The 18810-nt window shown below is 37.4% G+C and overlaps 1 protein-coding gene across 3 annotated transcripts in view; it reads left to right on the forward strand.

Annotated features, from left to right (window-relative positions):
* Ptpmeg (protein tyrosine phosphatase Meg) overlaps positions 1–18810 on the forward strand; it is a 530463-nt gene that overhangs the window by 225112 nt on the left and 286541 nt on the right. The gene's annotated exons all lie outside the window — the stretch shown is intronic.

The raw sequence follows: 18810 nt of genomic DNA on the forward strand, positions 1-18810 counted from the left end.
AGACGTTGTCTAGTGAACCCCAAGTTAACGATAAGTGTGAGCTTTACGAAATGAATCTCCTACTAGGAGAAATTTTTTACCTAGGAGAATTTTTATTTAACCTTTACCAAAATTCCTGATGAACTTGAAATTGTATTAGTGTTATTTTTGAACTTTATGGTAAGGATAACACAGAGCTGAGGGAAAGCTGCCCCTAGGAGAGGAAATGAAGTTTTCCATTTTTCACCACGTTAAAGGATGTCCGAAACAGGGACTGGGAATTTGAAATTTTGTGGAGATTTTCTCAGATTGTAGATTCTAGGCTGAGGATAAGAAAGTTTTACACTTGCCCTCTTCACTTTTCAATAGAAAGAGATCAACGAGCGTTTCTTGGATCGTCTTTTCTTAAAAGAATCTAAACGACTACTACAATCAATCTATTATTATTATTATTATTATTATTATTATTATTATTATTATTATTATTATTATTATTATTATTATTATTTAGTAGAAAGTCTAAACTTTTGATAATTTGAAACATGCATAGCGGCTTTCCTTCAGTAATAAAATGAAATGAAATATTTTAAGTTTTACGTCCCATGGTTATGCCGGCTAGGCTAAAGGAGGCGATGATGATGATAAATGAATGAAATGGTAAAATTAAGAAAGTGGGATGAAACGGAAGAACCTCGAGAAATCCTACACACACGGTGTTTGTCCACTACAAGGTTCACTTGGCGCAAGCTGGGATCGAACCAAGGACTCCATTCACCAGAGGTGAACGCTCTACCACTGAGCCACCGCGGCCCCCGTCCAGTAATAAGAAAAAAAGATTAAAATAACGTCCCCTGAAGTCTTAAACGTCCCCTGAATAGTCTGTCGCCTTTTTTGTCCTAGCGCTCCTTTTGGAAAAGAGAACGACCCCTGATGGCTGTTAGCACCCACGTTGAAAACTAGTGCTCAAAACTATGAGGTTTCTGACTATACTTCCGCAATTGTAGCCTATCTCAACGGAATTTGTCTTGGTAAAAGCTTAAATGTATTAAATAGCAGCAGCAATTTAGCAGTAATTTTAATGTTGGCAAGATCCATTTTCATGAGTAAATCAAAGTAATACAGTGAGCTCTTTGTAATTCAGTCGAAAGTGACACACACACACACACACACAAAAAAAAAAAAAAAAAATACCGAGAAAACCTATATTTGCAATACCTAGCATCCAGCAAACAAAAATACTGCACATGTATAAATAAACAAATAAATAATAAGAAACAAACTATACTTTACCTTTAAAGCTCCATATATGGTACTTGCGTGAACCAATACCGTAGACAAACAAACGATTTTTACTTGTACATACATTAATCCACACGTACCATGGAAAATCTATTAAAGCACACACACTGAATTAATAAACAAAACCACATACATGAATAACAACCTTAATTATCTGGTAACTGCAATTTACGAAAGACAAAAACTTCTTGCACTGTATTCGAATTATTCAAACAATAAGTTCAAGAGTTCGATTTACCCATGATTTTTATCATTGTTTTCAGTACAAATTTCAAGAGGAATAAATTTCTGTTCGAATAACCCAAATTCGATTTAACAAAAGTTCGCGTTGAAAGTTCTTTAAAAAAAAGTCTGATATTAATCCGTGTTCTAAACTAAATTCTTATTTAAAATGCAAATATTACTAATAAAGCTAAAATATACAATCTATCTGAATACAAAGCCCACATATTAATTATATACTTCAAGTCTAACGAAGAGACAGCGCGAAAAAAAAAAAAAACGTATATAAATGGAAAAAAGGGAAATTTATTAAAATCGTTGGAGTTCGTTTTCTGGTGAGCAGCTCACGCGTTGCAACGATTATCATAAATCTTCCGCTGATTTGTCAGATCGTGAAAGCGTTTCCGTATGGATCTGTCTATCTGTCTGGGTCTGCTACTCTCCAATAGCATTGTAGGTAAAGAAAAGCTATGAGAAATAAAAAAGGCAATTCTTCATCTATTTTTCTCTCCGGTTGGGTCCAAATTAATTTCCGTCCAGAGTAGATTTTCGATTTTCCTGTCCAGAGAAATGAGAGGATAGAGTTCCCTTTTTTTATGAAAAAGAAAAAAAGAAAGAAGAATGAATATTATAATAATTCCGGGATAGGAATCGGCTACAGTGGAAGTGCCTTCGTTTTACGCTGTGCTGCTTTCTCTAATAGAGTTTCTTCCATTGCGGAAGAACGAATATCCTTTATGACAGATTATGAAATAAAATAGGTATATACGTAACTCGACGATGTTGGATACCTGCGCCATCTTTGCTTGTGTAAAACCCATTGTTTTATGTGGGAAATGATTATTCTATTTTCTGTTAAATAAATTTGGATTTTAATAATGCGATGTTACCGATTTCTTTTTCAAATTTATTTAAATGTCTCTTACTTCGTGAAAACTACATTTTGTAATTTACAATTTTAATATATAAACGAATTTAATAGTATATAACTAACTGAACTTGTGCTACCTACACAGCGCATCATTCCCATATGAGCATGAATCTCCTTGTCATTCCTCACATAATCTCTACATGTCCCTTTATACACACAAGTGAAGGACTTGTTAATAAAAGTCGGCAAGGGGTACCATAAAGGGGAGATTTTTCGATTATTTTTTTCAATATCTCGCCCCGTTTCCAAAATTTGAGCCTACTTCCGGTTGGAGTTTCTAATTCATGTATGATCAGTGGTTTCTTTCTTCTTGCATGCAGTATGTAATAAGCAAATACATTATACACACTTAATTATAATGTCAGTGATATATATAGTGCTCATTAGCAAAACACTCCAAACAATAAATATTCATCTCAGACTGGAGAAATGGTTATTTCTCATTTTTCATTATAATTTGCTCATGAAACAAAAGCCTGAGAGATATACAACCCCATATACAGCGTTGTGGTGTTGGAATGAATAACTCGTAGGATTAAAATTTCAACACTTTCATGTTTCTTAAATACTCAGTTAGAACTGATCAATCGACACAAAATTTGCAATCGATCAGTAAAAACGGCATCTTTCTAGAATTTTGGTTTCCGAGATATCATTGTCAAAATTACTTTCCACAAACATATAAACGTCAACAAACACACAGTTTTCTTGACCACAAACATATAAACCTAGCATTTTAATATATAGATGCAAATTCATTTTGTATAAACAAGGATCATTTTTTTTTTTTTAATTTTAGCAAGCATATTACTAGGTATGTATTAATTGCAAATCTGAAGCGAAGCGATCGACCTTTATCGATTATTCAGAGAATTGATTAGTGTATCAATTGTTTTCGCGAACGAATACGACATGCGAATGTTTGAATTTGGTATTATCAGCGAAAAGCATGGTGGTTTTGAAATATTGAAAACTAATGAAATCTTTCAAGTTTTACGTCCCACGTTATGCCGGTTAGGCTAAAGAAGACGGTGATGATGAGTGATGAATGAAATGGTGGAATGAAGAAAGTGGGAAGAAACGGGAGAACCCCGAGGAACCCACCACAAAGTTCACTTGACGCGAGTTGGGATCGAACCAGGGACCCCAAGCACCACAGGTGAACGCTCTACTACTGAGCCCCCGCTTTGAAATATTGAGTTGCAGAAGAAACACTTAAAGGGCCTTGTCGTATTTCTAATACTGAAAATTCTATTTTCCATTGTTTAGAATGAGAATTCGCGCGTCAAATGCTTTTCCAAAGTTAAGTCTATGGGTATCCCGTTTTCAGGTGATTATTCCTCAATGGTATGTCGAGTCGGGATGTACGACCCCGTATGACATTCAGCGCGCTATCGAATTACCATGTCAAATTGGTTGAGAATGGTACTGGCATCTCGGAGGAGTATCCGGAAAAACGAACTCGAGTAAAGAGGAGTTTCGCTCGCATCGTTTTGAGAAGATTTTGTTCGCAGAACAAAACGTAAAGGGATCGCCCTATTTCTAATGCTTAAAATTGTATTTTCCATTGTTTACAATGAGAATTCACATGCCAAGTGATTTTCTAATGTTAAGTATATTGGCATTCCGTTTTTCGGTGATCATTCCTCAATGGTATGTCCAATCTGAACATGCGACCATGTACGGCACTCAGCGTTCTCTCTCGAATCATCTCGTCAAAATTTCGTTATGAACCATTTAGACATTTCGAAGTTTCACTTTTTCGGTGAGTATTCCTCAATGGTATGTCTGATCGGTTCATGCGATCTCTTACGACACTCAGTGTGACCTCTCGAATAACCATGTCAAATTCTGTTAAGAACGATTAAGGCATATTGAAGGAGTATCCGAATAAACAAATGCCTATATCGAGTAAAGAGGAGCTTCGCTCGAATTATTATTATTATTGTTACATTTGTTTGAATGAAATTGATGAACTCGATAAGATAAACACACTTCCTGTTCCGTAAATGTAGCACAAGTAGGATTGTTTTTAGGAGCCAAGGGTTGAGCCTGTCTCGTCTCGAAAAGGTGAAAATGATGCCTCGTCTCGGAAAGCTTATATATTTCTTCTGGAAGAGCTCCGTCTCATGTTTATATCTCGTCATGAAAATTCTGCCTCGTCTCGTGGGTGACCAACCCTAACCTCGAATCTAAGCATTCCAGAATGAATTCCTAGAAACGCTAGCGATATCAGAGATCAAATTCGAAATCATGCAAACACTTTAGACAATACTATAATGGGGGTTCTAACAATGGTGCCCACGGATAACAGAGCGCCATTCTTCAGGTTAAAATAAAGCGAAAATGCTATTTAATGCTATACCCTCCGGAGCCTCCTTCAGCCGCTATGGGAAGTTTCACCATGTGGCAACGTCGCAGATTAACTTGCAACCAGTAGCATTGCTCTACGAATCCATCATGCAATTACATTGATTGTTACACTAATACCTGGTGCTTTGGTAGTTCTACCTATGGTTCTTTACCTGGGACGTTGCCACATAATGCAATTCGCGTCTCCAGACGCGGACTCGAAAAGTTGACGATTATATTAAACAGGGTGTTAATGAACTATACCGACAAACTGTAGGAGGTGATTCCTTACATCAAAATAAGAGAAAAAGTTCATATTGACCTGTGGGGAAAAGTGCATAGTTTCAGAGCTAGGGCTATTCGAAATTGCGAAAAAGCCAAAATTCAAGAGGCCCTATTTCGAATTCGAAAAACTGTGAATGGTGCACCTTATCAACATAAAGGAAGTCATGCATACGCACTCCAAAAATGCAGATTTCATTAATGTTCAATGGGTGTACAGAGTATTCCATGCAGGGTGTAATTTCCAGACATACCCATCAGCCGAATTTTCAGATATGCTCTGATTTTATGATTGGTCCAAAATAGGCAAACGATAAGCCTTGATAGCACTGAACACGGAATCTTTTGCCGCGATGTCGGAAGTGTTTTAAGGATCGCCAGCAACACGGTCTCTCGTACTCGGTAAAACGCATGATGCAATATTTTCTTTCACGCTTATAAGTGAAGAAAACGTGAAATATACCGTGACGAAATACAACGCATCACACGTTAATCCGAACACAAAAAACATTGAGCTGCCGGTTCCTAACACTTCCGACTTCCCTCCGAAGCATTGGATGTTCATTGTTGTCAAGGCTTACCTCTTGCCTACTTTGGACCCACCTTGAAATCAAGGTATATCTGAAAATCTATCAGAGGATATCTGAGAATTACACCCTGTAGGAAATATCCTGTACACCTATTGAAAATTGACGAAATATGCAATTTTGGATTGTGTATATGTGGCTTCCTTGATAAGGACCATCATCCACAGTTTCTCGAATTCGAAATATGGCATCTTGAAATTTGGCTTTTGTGCGATTTTGGACAGCACTAGCCCCGAAACTACACACTTTTCGCCATAGGTCCATATGAACTTTTTCTTTTGTTTTGATGTGAGGAATCACCTCCTACAGTTTGTCGGTATAGTTCTTTAACACCCTGTATAGTCTTATAGTGTTATAATTTATATTTTTTAAAAATAATTAGTAAGTTTGTCGCTATGCCATGAGCGCTCTATAAATTGTATCATTAGTCAGAAAAGAAGGGGGACTTTTTCTTTCGTGTATTGATGCAAATAAAAAGTAAAGTGACCGTCATATGTTATGATCAGGAGTAAAGTTGGGATCTGAAAAAAAAGGGGGAATGTATGACGTCACACCATCCCCGTGCCTATCTTTGCCCATTGTAAATTTTAGGAAGTAGAGGGACGCTATATATATTTTTTGGAAGTTGGGTACGGCGTCCTCCGGCGTTCCCCCTCACTCACTTTTACCCCCCTGGTTATAATGTAATAACCGCTAAGATGAATTTAATATCTAAAATGTTGTTAAATGATTTCTTATTACAATTCTACGAATCGTTAATTTAGAAGGAAGTCCACTTACAGATTGTATTACTTATATAGAAAAAATTCCAGCTATAATGAAAATAAGTGTAAATATGGTAATACCACGGTGATATCTACAGTTTCTTTAATGTAAACGTACTGACTGGAACATCTAAATCCAGACAAAGAATCGCACTATTTTTAAAACACCTTTTAATTTATTGACGTAATAGCTAAGTTTTGACTTAGAAGAGGTTCTCGTGCTCCTGTGAATGAAAACCGCAAGACGTTATGTCTGCATCAGTACGTTTGGTTGCCTCAATTCGTTGCTGAGAATAAACGGAAGCACGTGATACATCAATTAAATGCATGCCAAAACGAAAAAGGAGAGGCTCCATTTTTTTGAGGAGAGACACTGTCCAGCTGTTCAAATTAACATTTTTGTACAGTCCGTGATGTCTTCTTCGCTCGCCTGGTATTTTTCATCACTCATGTCAACTGTTAACTTGAAATATATGTTTGCGCTGAATCTACAAACGGTCAGCGTAATTTTAAGTTGAATTATGGATGAAGAAACAAACTAATGATTTTAATGTGGATGTAAATTCATTTTAACATGGATCCAGACTCAGCAATCTGTTATACAAAAATAAATGTATAAACGAATGTTTGGTTTAGCGTTTCAAACGTATCTCAACTTCGATACTACTTTTCTAATCATACAGGTTATGCCTGTGTAAGTTAATTATTAGCTGTTTTTATTTGCTTCTAAAATCCCATGGGCAGACTTGTGAGGTCACTGATAGAGCGCTCAGCTCTGGAGCGAAGAGCCCCTGGTTCGATCTCAGGCCTTGTGAGTTTGTGGCGGAAAACATCATGTTCGTCGGTTTTGCTGGGATTCTCGCATTTCCATCTACATGTTCATTGCATCAATTATTTCATAACAATTAATTTTAATCAATTATCCGTCACTTTTATCTTGGACGACGGCAGCTCCTATAAAACCTATCCCGGCTAAACTCAGTAGTAAACTTCTCCCTGGCAATAGTATGTTTCAGAGTACCTCGCACACGTGCGATGACAAAACACGAACTGTTACGAACACACTAAATATTCAACTACCTGACACTCGTCATAAAATCAGTGATCTTACAAACTCGCATATGGCCAACTGAGGTCTGAAATGCTACTCTCAGAATTGTATTTCCGAATTCCATTCAGACAAATACATAACACACGTCTTTTTCATATAGTACGTACAACCTAGATTGTCAATAGTTCAACGTTCTGTATTCTACAGGCTTCCTAAGTTATACAACAAAATGTCACATACACCATTGATTTATTTAATTCTGAAGCTGCATATAACTCAGCACTACATCATTTAGTGGACAAACCTTAGTCAGTTATTGTCAACCTTTCTTGTTATTACTTAGATATTATTATTATTTGTATTTTTTATTATTGCCTTATGTTCTCATCTCGTAGATTTCTTAGATATTCCAGCGTAAACTGGCGTCATTTACTAACGTTCGTAAGTACATAAAGGGTAAAAAGTGGGACGTAAAACTGCAGATTTCGTTCATTTTCATTTATTTTTCTTTCTTTTCTTTCTTTCCTAATGAGAAGCGTGTAATTTTCGCAGTTTGACGACAGTCAGTAATGCCTTTTCCTAACAATTCTGCCCGAAGATGGCAGATTCTAGCCCACTTACACTAATATAATTATGCAGGGCCAGTAAGCCAATACAACAGTGCGAATTCATTTCCCTATTGTTCAAAAAAAAACTTACGAGCTTGAGTAGATGAACAGATTGAGGATTAAGATTAGACCGCTTTTATCCACGAGGTAGAGTTAACGGTTACACAACCGCTGCGTTTTCTAACTACATTGCATCAAATGAGTATTTCTCCCCACGTCGTTGCGAATCTTCAACTGCCGCAAACAAAAAATCCGATCGTTGGTAGTTATGATTCTCGGCGGTTGAGCGGTTTCTGTTTACATCGTGACGTATGGGACTTTTCATCCACAGCGGTTCGGTTCGCCAACTGTCCGCAGCGCTACTAACATAACCCCCAAGTCACAGCCACAGTTTCAGTTACCGGTACTTGTTGCCTGAAGTAGACGAACCTAAACATGAATTACTTCAATACAGAACATTACAAAACTACTGAGTGGGTCGATATCACTGTCTTTGACGTACTACATCTATACCAGCGTTTCCCAACCTTTTCCAACTTGCGGCACACTACGGGTGTAACTTAAATTCTCGCGGCACACTCAGATATTATTATTATTATTATTATTATTATTATTATTTTCAAGTATAAAATACCATGGTAATTTTTTTCTGTGGTTACTGATTTCCTCCTCACAGAGATGAAAGCTCGATCACTGGTTTTCCCCTATGCTAATTCATTATGCTTATTTTTTATTTTAATTTTAAATAGAAAACAATTGCAATGAAATATAGGACTCAGATTTTTAAAAATACGCTTTCTTTTTTGAAAACTGTATCCAACCTTTCACTAAGAACGAAGATCTCTAAATAACGAACGAATAAACAAATGTCTTGTACTTTTAACTTTGCTGTTTTAACCAAAACCGCTGCATATTATTGCAATCACACAGCTTGCGTTGCATCAAAGTCAAAACACACCTGTTGAACAAAGTGTTGTTCTGTCATTCATGTGCGAATGAGTGTTCTAACGTTCACTTGACGCGTACCGTACAAGTGCTTCCATTTCTCGGTGTTAGTATGACTCTCAATTGAAGCGTAACATAGCAGCTAACCGTGGAAATGTATACGAGCCGGAATACTGTCTGCTACACAGTAATAGATGTAGAAAAATATATTACAATTACAGTAATTTTTTTCATGGTCGAAATTCATAGTAATGTGAAATACAAAAATATATTTTTTTCCCAATGTCTTTGCAATTTGGAGAATTAATGCTTTTGTTTCGATTTCCTCGCGGCACACCAGCGGTCCATTCACGGCACACCGGTTGGGAAACGCTGCTCTATACCAATGCCAGCAGCGTCCGCAGACGTAACCGCAAGTGAAAAGGGCACTAGCTGATCCGCGGTAGTCGAGCAACCACAACCATGTGGATAAAACTGGCTTTAGGGATGCTCCATATACAATAATTTCGTCATTATGTCTTAATTACTCAGATAGTCACTTGTACACGCGAGGTAATCACTCCGATTTCCTGTAGCAATCATTTTCAATTGGCCAATGTTTGATGTAGGAGCGCGCTTTTACAACCAGAGAGAAACAAACCAAGGAAAGGAACGAGGTAGGGAAATAAAATAAACAAGTGTTGACAGCAAAAACTATTTCAGATGTTTCCCAGGAGTGATTTCAATGCAGTGAGGGTGAAACATAGTACTGTGGAAATATGGGGTATCCACATTGAGCACCAGCGGAGAAATATACACAGAGGGAATGTCGTTGCTTCAAGGGGAAGAATGTCCCTTCCCCAAGCAATGTCCTGAAACCTTCACTGGTTGACAGTGTACACGTAGTCGTAGACTCATAGCTGGTATATACTGTCAATCGACTGCACTATGCATGTTCTGGTTTGCTTGTCACCAGTATATTTTATCAACGTCAGTTTACTTTACTTTTTATCCTCTCCGTGTGATTTATTGACAAGCGGAGCACCAAACTGTAACGTCACAGAGCATTCATTTGGAAATGACTGTGCTACAGTGTCAGGGAGCAGAGGATACGATAAGGACAAAAACCTATAGCCAACTCAAACAAGTATAGCCCTACCTGCTGGTCTAGCGGCTAACCCACGCACGCCTTTATTGCACGGAGTTTTGAGTTCAGTTCCCGGTAAGAAAACCTTGAAATTTGAATGAATTACAGTGGATCGTCAAGATTAAGATTAGGAATTGATTTTTGGGCGTTACGAATCTATGGCCATTTTAGCCTGTTGCGTATGAGAAGAGACGTCCCTCGGCTACCACACTACCCAGGGAATTGGAGAGGAAGAAAAATATGGAAGTGAGCAAGCGGCCATTATGTGAGGCACCATATCAACATTTGCGTGGTCTGAATGAGGAAAACTTCACTCAGGGTGACCTGAAAAGTCTTTTATACTTTTTCGACCGAATATCTCCATTGGAAAATCGAACCCAGGTTCAGATCCCGGGACCGCTCGTAGCAAAGACGAGAGCGTTAGCGATTACGCTATGGGGGACCACACGGTAGTTCGTATTCCACCTTAAACTATAGGTTCACGACTGATGTATCCTCGGTGCTGAAAATTGGTGCTAAATTCCAAGCAACGAACCATCATATAAGCATACAATAGATAGAGCGGACCTGATAAGGGTGCTTCATTCATCGTATATTTTTGTTCACGAGGTATAATTTTTTAACCCAAACTGTACACGCAAACATACAAGAACTAAGTTTTCTTCATTGTTAGTTGTATTAAACAAAAAGAGCGTGTCTTATTATGCTTATTTATGACGTATATAAACATAAAACTATAGTCTACGATAGAATATGGGAGGAAAATGCATGAAATCTGCCAGCAACGGCTGAATTATGTTTGCTTTTATTCTGCACAGAAGGGGAGTTCGTTGTCTCTATATCCCATTCTACTGTGGGACTGCATGACCCTAGCTCTCCTAATACAAAGCACCGCAATCATCCATTTAAAAAAGACTTCAGCAGGCGGGCTACGGATTTAGCATACAATTCGTTACATCACCCACTGTATAGAACAGAGCTTTCCACAACATAGTGTTAGCTATATGGTTCGCTGTATGGATTTTGCAAGAGGTTATTTTTAGGTGAAAATATGTGCGGAGAACTGTTTGTGAAAGGTTAATTAATAATAGCCATTTTTATGTGTTCCAATTCCTGCAGAAAAGAGGTTCATTATTATTGGAAATTCCATATAAACTATGTTTAAAATTAGATCAAGTTACATAAGTTTGTGTGCTTCTCGTTTTTGTAGAAACCAGACATCGAGAGCCCGTGCTTGCGTTGAAGTTTATTGATTATTTTGTGAAAGTTTGTTGTAGAGATAATTATGAAGCTTTATGGCTGAACAACTCTTAAGGTCCATTGCTGCTGAAACAAAAGCCTAACTTATCTTGTGCTCAGGGGCTTTAGCCCCGGGCCTCCAGTTAAACAGGGGCCTCCGCTCTGATCAAAATGTGAACTGGCTATCTAAAAAGAATCATAAAGTTGTAATCATCATTAAAAAATAAAATATAACCAAAAATATTAAACATATTCCCTTAACTTTCCTACTGTACTTTCACAGAAGTGTATTAGGTGAAATCAGCAGGAGTCACTTTTTATTTATTTATTTATTTATTTATTTATTTATTTTTAGCCCAGACCCTCCAGATGAGTTAATCTAGCCCTGCGTGCTAAACCAGTACTGACAGCGATGATGATTTTGATTTTCAAGATCTTACTCTATGCTGTCGCCTTGTCGACCTACTTCTATCTAAAACTCCGTTTTCCAAAGCTTAGGGATGGCTCCTCATAGCATAGTCGCTAACGCTCTGCCCATCGATGAAGCAGGTTAAATAAGAATGGATAGTGGTCATAGCTCAAAATTGACTTTTCGAGATACGCCACTTCGCTCCTTCACCGACAATAAAAGAGGTATTTTGTTTGTTTGTTAGAGTACTAACATATACCCTGCGGACAATATTTTTCATCTCTTCTTCTCTATGCGTCCCATTCCTCTTCGTCCTCCATACTGAATGCAAGTGATTAACACCCACACAATTTCAGGGTTCTGTGTTCAATAATTTCGGAGATCTTGTGAAAAAAAGACAAAAATTCCCCATTCTTCTCGTAAGATTTGCCTTTAGCAAAATTCCATCTAATCTAGAACCTAGGGTAGAAAGTCCAGATTTATATAAAATTTCAAGGTTTTACGCCCGACAGTTTCGGAGACTTGGCGAATGACATTAAAAAAAAAAAAAAAAAAAAAGAAAAAAAAACTCTCCGTCAGAGGCCTAATCACGCAAAATTAAACTATCGCTAATATTACAGTAATAATTATATAATATCTTGAAATAGATAAAAATATAATCGAAATGTGGAACTAGAGGGCGCACAAGACAATATTATTTTGCATGAGGTACCGGTACCATTATCAATATTATTTTGCATGAGTCACCTAGTAGCTTTCCGTTTGCAGCCATTTGTAAACGCGAAAGAAAAAAAAATGCCGATTTTCTAAGTGGCTGGAAATTGAAAGCACGTGAGTGAGTCGTGATAACGGTATCGTATGGAAAATAAAATTGTCTAGCGCGCTCTTGTTCCACTTTATGATTATCTTTTATCTATTTGAAGATATCATATAATTACTGTAAATTAGCGGTATTTTAATTTCGCCGTGCTGGGGCCTTTTATGGGTCATGTTTTGTAAACCCTTGTTTGAGATGCACCCTAGAGTGCAAAAGAAATATTTACATAAACTTTCAAGATTCTGTGTCCAGTAGTTTCGGAGTTTTGTTCATAGGTAAATCAGTAAGTACTTCTCGAACTCAGGGGTGGGGAAAATTGCCTTTCCCGCCGCTGCCTTTGCTAAATGATGCCTCTATTATCTCGTAGACAACCGTGATATGTAGGAACAGAACGACGAAATTTCAATCCTCTTAACGGGTTAACAGTTCTAATGATTGTTGATCTGACAGCTGGTATTAATGGAAATGTACGTTAAGGTTTAATCAATGAGTCATGATGTAACGAAAGCAGACGCACTATGGTTTTTGTGTCTACGTATCAATGTGCAATTTACATTAAAGTTATGTTCTACGTTTGGAATTGGTCTTTTCTTTTTTCGTCTGGTATAAATCGTTATTGCCTGTTCATGTATTCAAGCTTATATTCACAAGCGTTTCCATTCATCTGGAAGTTTGATAGCAATATTAACAACAATGCTATTTATCCACTATTTACAGCCACATAAAAACAAACAATATATCGTCGTTGAATACCTGGTATGTCCAGTTTCTTACTTTTTCAGGAGACGAAAAAAAAAAAAAAACGTTATATCTATTCGTTATATTAACATTTCAGACCTTCTAAAAGGTGTTTTATCATTTAAAAACACGTTGATATAGCAGCTCTCATCACAGCACATATGAATACGAGGTATCACATGAAATTGCCAATAATCGATATGCAGGTCAACACTATAATCGATTATTTCTCAGCAATCGATTTTTGTGACGTACGAGAGTTTGCTTAAACATGGGTTATGTTGGTCTCGTCAAGTTTGACAAAATCGCAAAAATTCGGCATGCGAGGTATCACATCTTCAACGACGATAGATCATGATACATGCAGCGCTAAATGGGAGGGAGACAAACAAAATGTTTCACTTTGTTGACGTGTATTTACTTAATTTAACCTTTCGAAAGAGTCCGTGTGTTTGAATTCGTGTATTATTGACATAATTATACGATTATTATGTTTTCTTTACCAGTGGCAAGAGAGAAATTTAAATACAAAATAACAATAGACGAGATGACGAATTTGTCCAACTTTCAGTCAGTCACATTCTTGTTACTCCTAGTACCTTTACAGTGTCTTACAACATTGGTGGATTCCACTCTTCATTCAAGCTTGGCTACACGCCACCTGAAAACCCTCGTAAGCTGTAACATCGTGTGCAGAGTTGATGCTTTGAGTTAATCGTGAGGATGATATTCACAGAATTGTAACTGTAATACGCGTTATAATTCATATATGGTTACTTGTGATCGTGAGAATCTCAGTAGTATTAAAAACTAATTTTTGCGACCAAACCTTAAGCCTGCTCTACAAGATGTATCAATTCATTTATCTTACAGACATGGTTTTGGTGTCATCTTGTTGCAATATGCATTTTTTTTTTTTTTAACCTTATACGTAAAGAGGTTCAATCTGGCCTCCATTGGTGATGCGACTTCCCATCTGTAGTCGATTTCTTGCCAAAAATTCCTTACGAGCAGTTCTATCAGTTTCTTTTAATTCTTGCACCATTTGTAATTTGTATTGTTTGGGATGCAACCGTGTTCACACTCCAAACTGTCGTGTGGGACATAGAGACCTGCACGGACCGAATTTTTCGGCCCGAGCCCAATCCAGCCCGAACGTACCTAGGCCCGGCCCAGCCCGGGCTCGAAAAGTTTTGGAGACTTTCGGCCCGAGCCTGGCCCGGAACGATAAGTTTTTCAAAATTCTTGGCCCAAGCCCGGCCCGGGCCCGATAAATTTTAAAAGTTTTTGGCCCGACCCCGGCCCGATAAATTTTTTTAAAAAAATTAGCTCGAGCCCCAATCTTTCTCAAAATTTAGTACTAAATTTGACCGAACCCTCAGAAACATTTTCTAAACTTTGGTTCACAACCTGACGCTTGCCTCCCGAATGGTACTATTGCCTCCTAGAACTTTGCCTGTCATCGAGAGAACAAAAACTCCATTCCCTGTAACAAAAATCTAACCTTATTGATTTTTAGCATAAAGTGAAGATGGCAATATTGTTGAGCGACAGGCCACCCCTTCTTTTTATATTTTGAGTTCAGTGAAGGTCAAGGTCAGAGCTCAATTTACCGCATAATGCCTGCAATCCTCTATAGTGGAAGTGGAGCCGCTAAGCAACACAAAATGTAAATAGCTATTGCATTCTTTGTAACATTTTTCACGGACACACTTCTTCAACGTTTGGCTTTATTCCAATTATCGTTTAACGAAAGTAATTAATTATTAAAGAATTGCAATTGATCGGCCCCAGCCAGGCCCAACCTCAAGAGAAATCAGTGTCGGCCAGCCCAAGCCCGGCCCGGCCCAAAGAAATAACAGTGTCGACCCACCCAAGCCCGGCCCGGCCCAAAGAAATAACAGAGTCGGCCCGCCCAAGCCCGGCCCGTGCAGGTCTCTAGTGGGACACTCAGCAGTCGAGAGGCACGCCGGGTTGATTTTGTAGGACTGTTCACAAAACCTTTGTCTCACTTACTCTACAAGGTCTTTAGAAGTACGGCGACGACCTGAAGATTTGTTTTGTCTTACCGAACATCCAGTTTCAATAAAACCCTTATGCCACTGATAAATAGCAGGCTTACTGGGAAGATCTTTACCATACTTTGTACGAAAATTACGTTGCACAGTTGTAGCAAACTTGGATTCTTCAAACCAAAACACAAGCTGGTACCAAGGATGTTATAAAATAGAGGATCTGACCATACGTATCTTCATCCTATGAACTCAGTAAGCCGAAAAACAATGAGTATCGTCTGAGCCGGCACTTTGATTGGCTACTCTTGTTTCCGATATGATGGTTGGCTCAAAACATTGCGATCTTAGTGGTGCGGAGTGGGCAGAGTAGGTGTGGCGTTACTGTGACGTATGGTTTCACGATTTTGTTATATAGGCAGATCCTCTATTTTATAACATCCTTGGCTAGTACGCTCGGAAGCAGTAAATGCAGCCATCTTTGCTGCAACTTCCGCTAGCGCTTGCGGTGGCTTGTTTCTGAACTAGTGTACTACATGAGTCAAAACTTGATGTAATTTTGCTACAAAATGACCATGTTTGTAACATGCATGAATAAATCAATATGAGTTTTTAAAATTGTACAGTCCTTCTTGATACACCCTGTATTAGAGCCTATTATATCTGCAAATTGCCTACACGCTAGCACCATATATTGGCATCATGTAAACAGCGAAGGTAGCGACACCTATTAGTGCGACTGTTAACTATAAGAATTATCATTATTGTAGACCAATATTTTTTTATAAGAAGGATTACGGGAAAGCATAATATGGCGGAATCATCTTCGTGCAAATGGTAGATATATATGACTAGCAGCGTTCACCCCGCTTCGCTGCGGTCACCCCGGAACGCAATAAACTTTGTTACTTAGATAATTTTTACTTTTTCGCTTTCAAGTGATATGATAAAAACCATAGAAGATTGCAGTAAATCTTAACATTATATCGCCTGTCATTTATGTTAACCCGCCCCGCTTCGCTGCGGTCATCCCGGTGCTGGCATATTGTAAAAGTGTCTGTAAAAATAAGCAAATCAATTAAAAAATTTTAAACAGAAGATTCAAGCTATTTTCCGCTGTATATCGCCTGTCATTTATGTTAACCCGCCGAGTGACACGGTCATGCGGTTTGCATATAAATACGTTTATTTTTACCTATGATGAACTAATAACAAAGGATTTGTACGTTATGGACACTTGAATGGTCAATTATCTCAAGACACTGGTAATTAAAAATTAAAGTGATATGATAAAAACCATCTAGGGTCCAAATCCTAATAACCCCCCAAAAATGAAAGAAATTGGTTCAGCCGTATTAGCGTGATGAGCGGACAAAGGATTTTGTACGTTCTCTTTTATATATATAGATATGGCAGTAAAAACGACCACGTAACAAACTCCTTTCGATTCGATTGGGTTCCCATGTTAATTCAGAAACCATTTCAAGTAAACTTCTCATTAAAATCCTATAGTAGTAGTATTATTGTATACTGTACTTGTTCATTATTGCTATAATAAGAGAAAGATAAATTCCGATTGTTTGGGGGATTTCATTATAATAAGCCACTTATTTAATCCAATATTATAATGCACAAATTATATAAAATGTCCGATAAAAGAACTTTAAATATTACATTCGACCTTCCCTCGTTTCAGAACTGCAACAAATCCGCGCTAAAATGCTAGAGTGAATGCGCATGAACATGTGCGTTCTAGCACCTTCTCCTAAATAACGTTAATAAACTAATTGGACACTTTGTATTTTCATAATACATTATTGGAATCTAATCACATTATTTTGTATTCGTATTTTGATCTTTCTCTTTCTCTCTCTCAATTGATCTGTTTCTTTTTTAAATTAGTTTAAATTTCCACAGTGCATAAATTCGACCTAATTTTCTTTGTTACATGTTCCAGTAAGTGATTCAATTATGTGATTCAAATTGGTGACACTTTGGGATTGAAAATTGAACATAATTCAGTTTGATTTTTTTAAGGCAAACGACAAAACGATAGAAAATTACGTTTTCCTTCCTCTTCTGTTTTGTTTAGTTTATTGTATACAGCTATCATGGAAGCATTTAGTCTGTTCTTCTATTTTTGCATGTTGATCGATCGAAACACTGAATATTCGTCACTGCCATAGTTTTTGTTCAGTGATTTTGCTCATTTCGAGTGTTTATTGTGTGGAAATCAAGCGCGGGTAAGCATTTGTTTCACAAATCTTTTTGTCTGTGTATTAATTCTCTGATTAGTACATTATTTATAGAGAATGCATTTCATTTCAAATTGTATCTCGTATTTCAATGAGGAATTTTAAATTTAGTCTTTCTCCTTTGTTATTTCATACTGAAAAGTGCGTTAGCATTTACTGTAGTGGTATAGTCGTTAAAAAAAAATCCGAGTGGGAAGAACGAACTTAGGAACTCAGCAAGCACTTATTTCTTGCAAATGCACTCCGAACGGTCAAAATAATATCCATTATATGATTGTAATGCTTGTGCGTTCTTAGAATCACACTAATAGATCTTATAAAAAGTATGTTCTTACAAGGAACGGACATGAACGTGTCATCCAGACATCCGAATCAAATCTAGTCCATTCGATAAACATAACAAAGTTATGTTCATGCACAAAAAATTTGGTGCCATGGACAAAAGAGTAAGTTCCGGGGCCCATTAACCCTGTTAGTATAAAGAAAATCGTAGACTCGCAGTGAAATAGTTATTGCACCAACCCTGTCCATTGGAAAGTCATGGTTTATAGTTCATTCTCTTCAGCATGAAACAAGTTTTCCAGAGGTGCTATGTATTGGTGCAACTAACGAACTTGAACAGGGAAAATTGGGAGAATGGCGGGAAAATTCCTTCCAGAAATCCCTCCCATCAACTTTGAATCCCTCTGGAGTGGCTCCGGTAAAAGTACACAATTCAAATATATCTAAAAAAAAAGAAGAAGAAGAAGAAGAAATAAAAAAAATAGTATAGGGGATAAGGAATGTGTATACCAAGTTTTGTACTGCTAGACAGAATAGGTATGAGAAGAAAGCTTGTATTCCAAGTTTTCCCTCATATCTATTCCGTCATCTGTCTGTCCATCCATTCGTGAGACAAAATCTCAAAAAGTACTTGACAGGTCATCTTCAATTCGAGTCAGGATGTAGTGAGTGATCTGATTCCTTGATTGAGGTGATTCATCAACCGGAAGTGATAGAAATCAACCATTTCCGGTTTCAACATTGATCACTATATAGAAAGAACGGTAATCGATAGCGAAAAGTAGTTTTCTGCAATCAATTAAGCTTCCGGAGAATATATTCTACCGTAATGTCTCTACTAAAACCGGAAGTGGTAGAAATTTTACTACCACTTTCAGTATCGATATTAATTGAAAAAAATATCACGCTATA

Source organism: Thermobia domestica, chromosome 15 (genome assembly GCF_964235325.1).
Source record: "Thermobia domestica chromosome 15, izTheDome1.hap1.1, whole genome shotgun sequence".
Lineage (NCBI taxonomy): Eukaryota > Metazoa > Arthropoda > Insecta > Zygentoma > Lepismatidae > Thermobia > Thermobia domestica.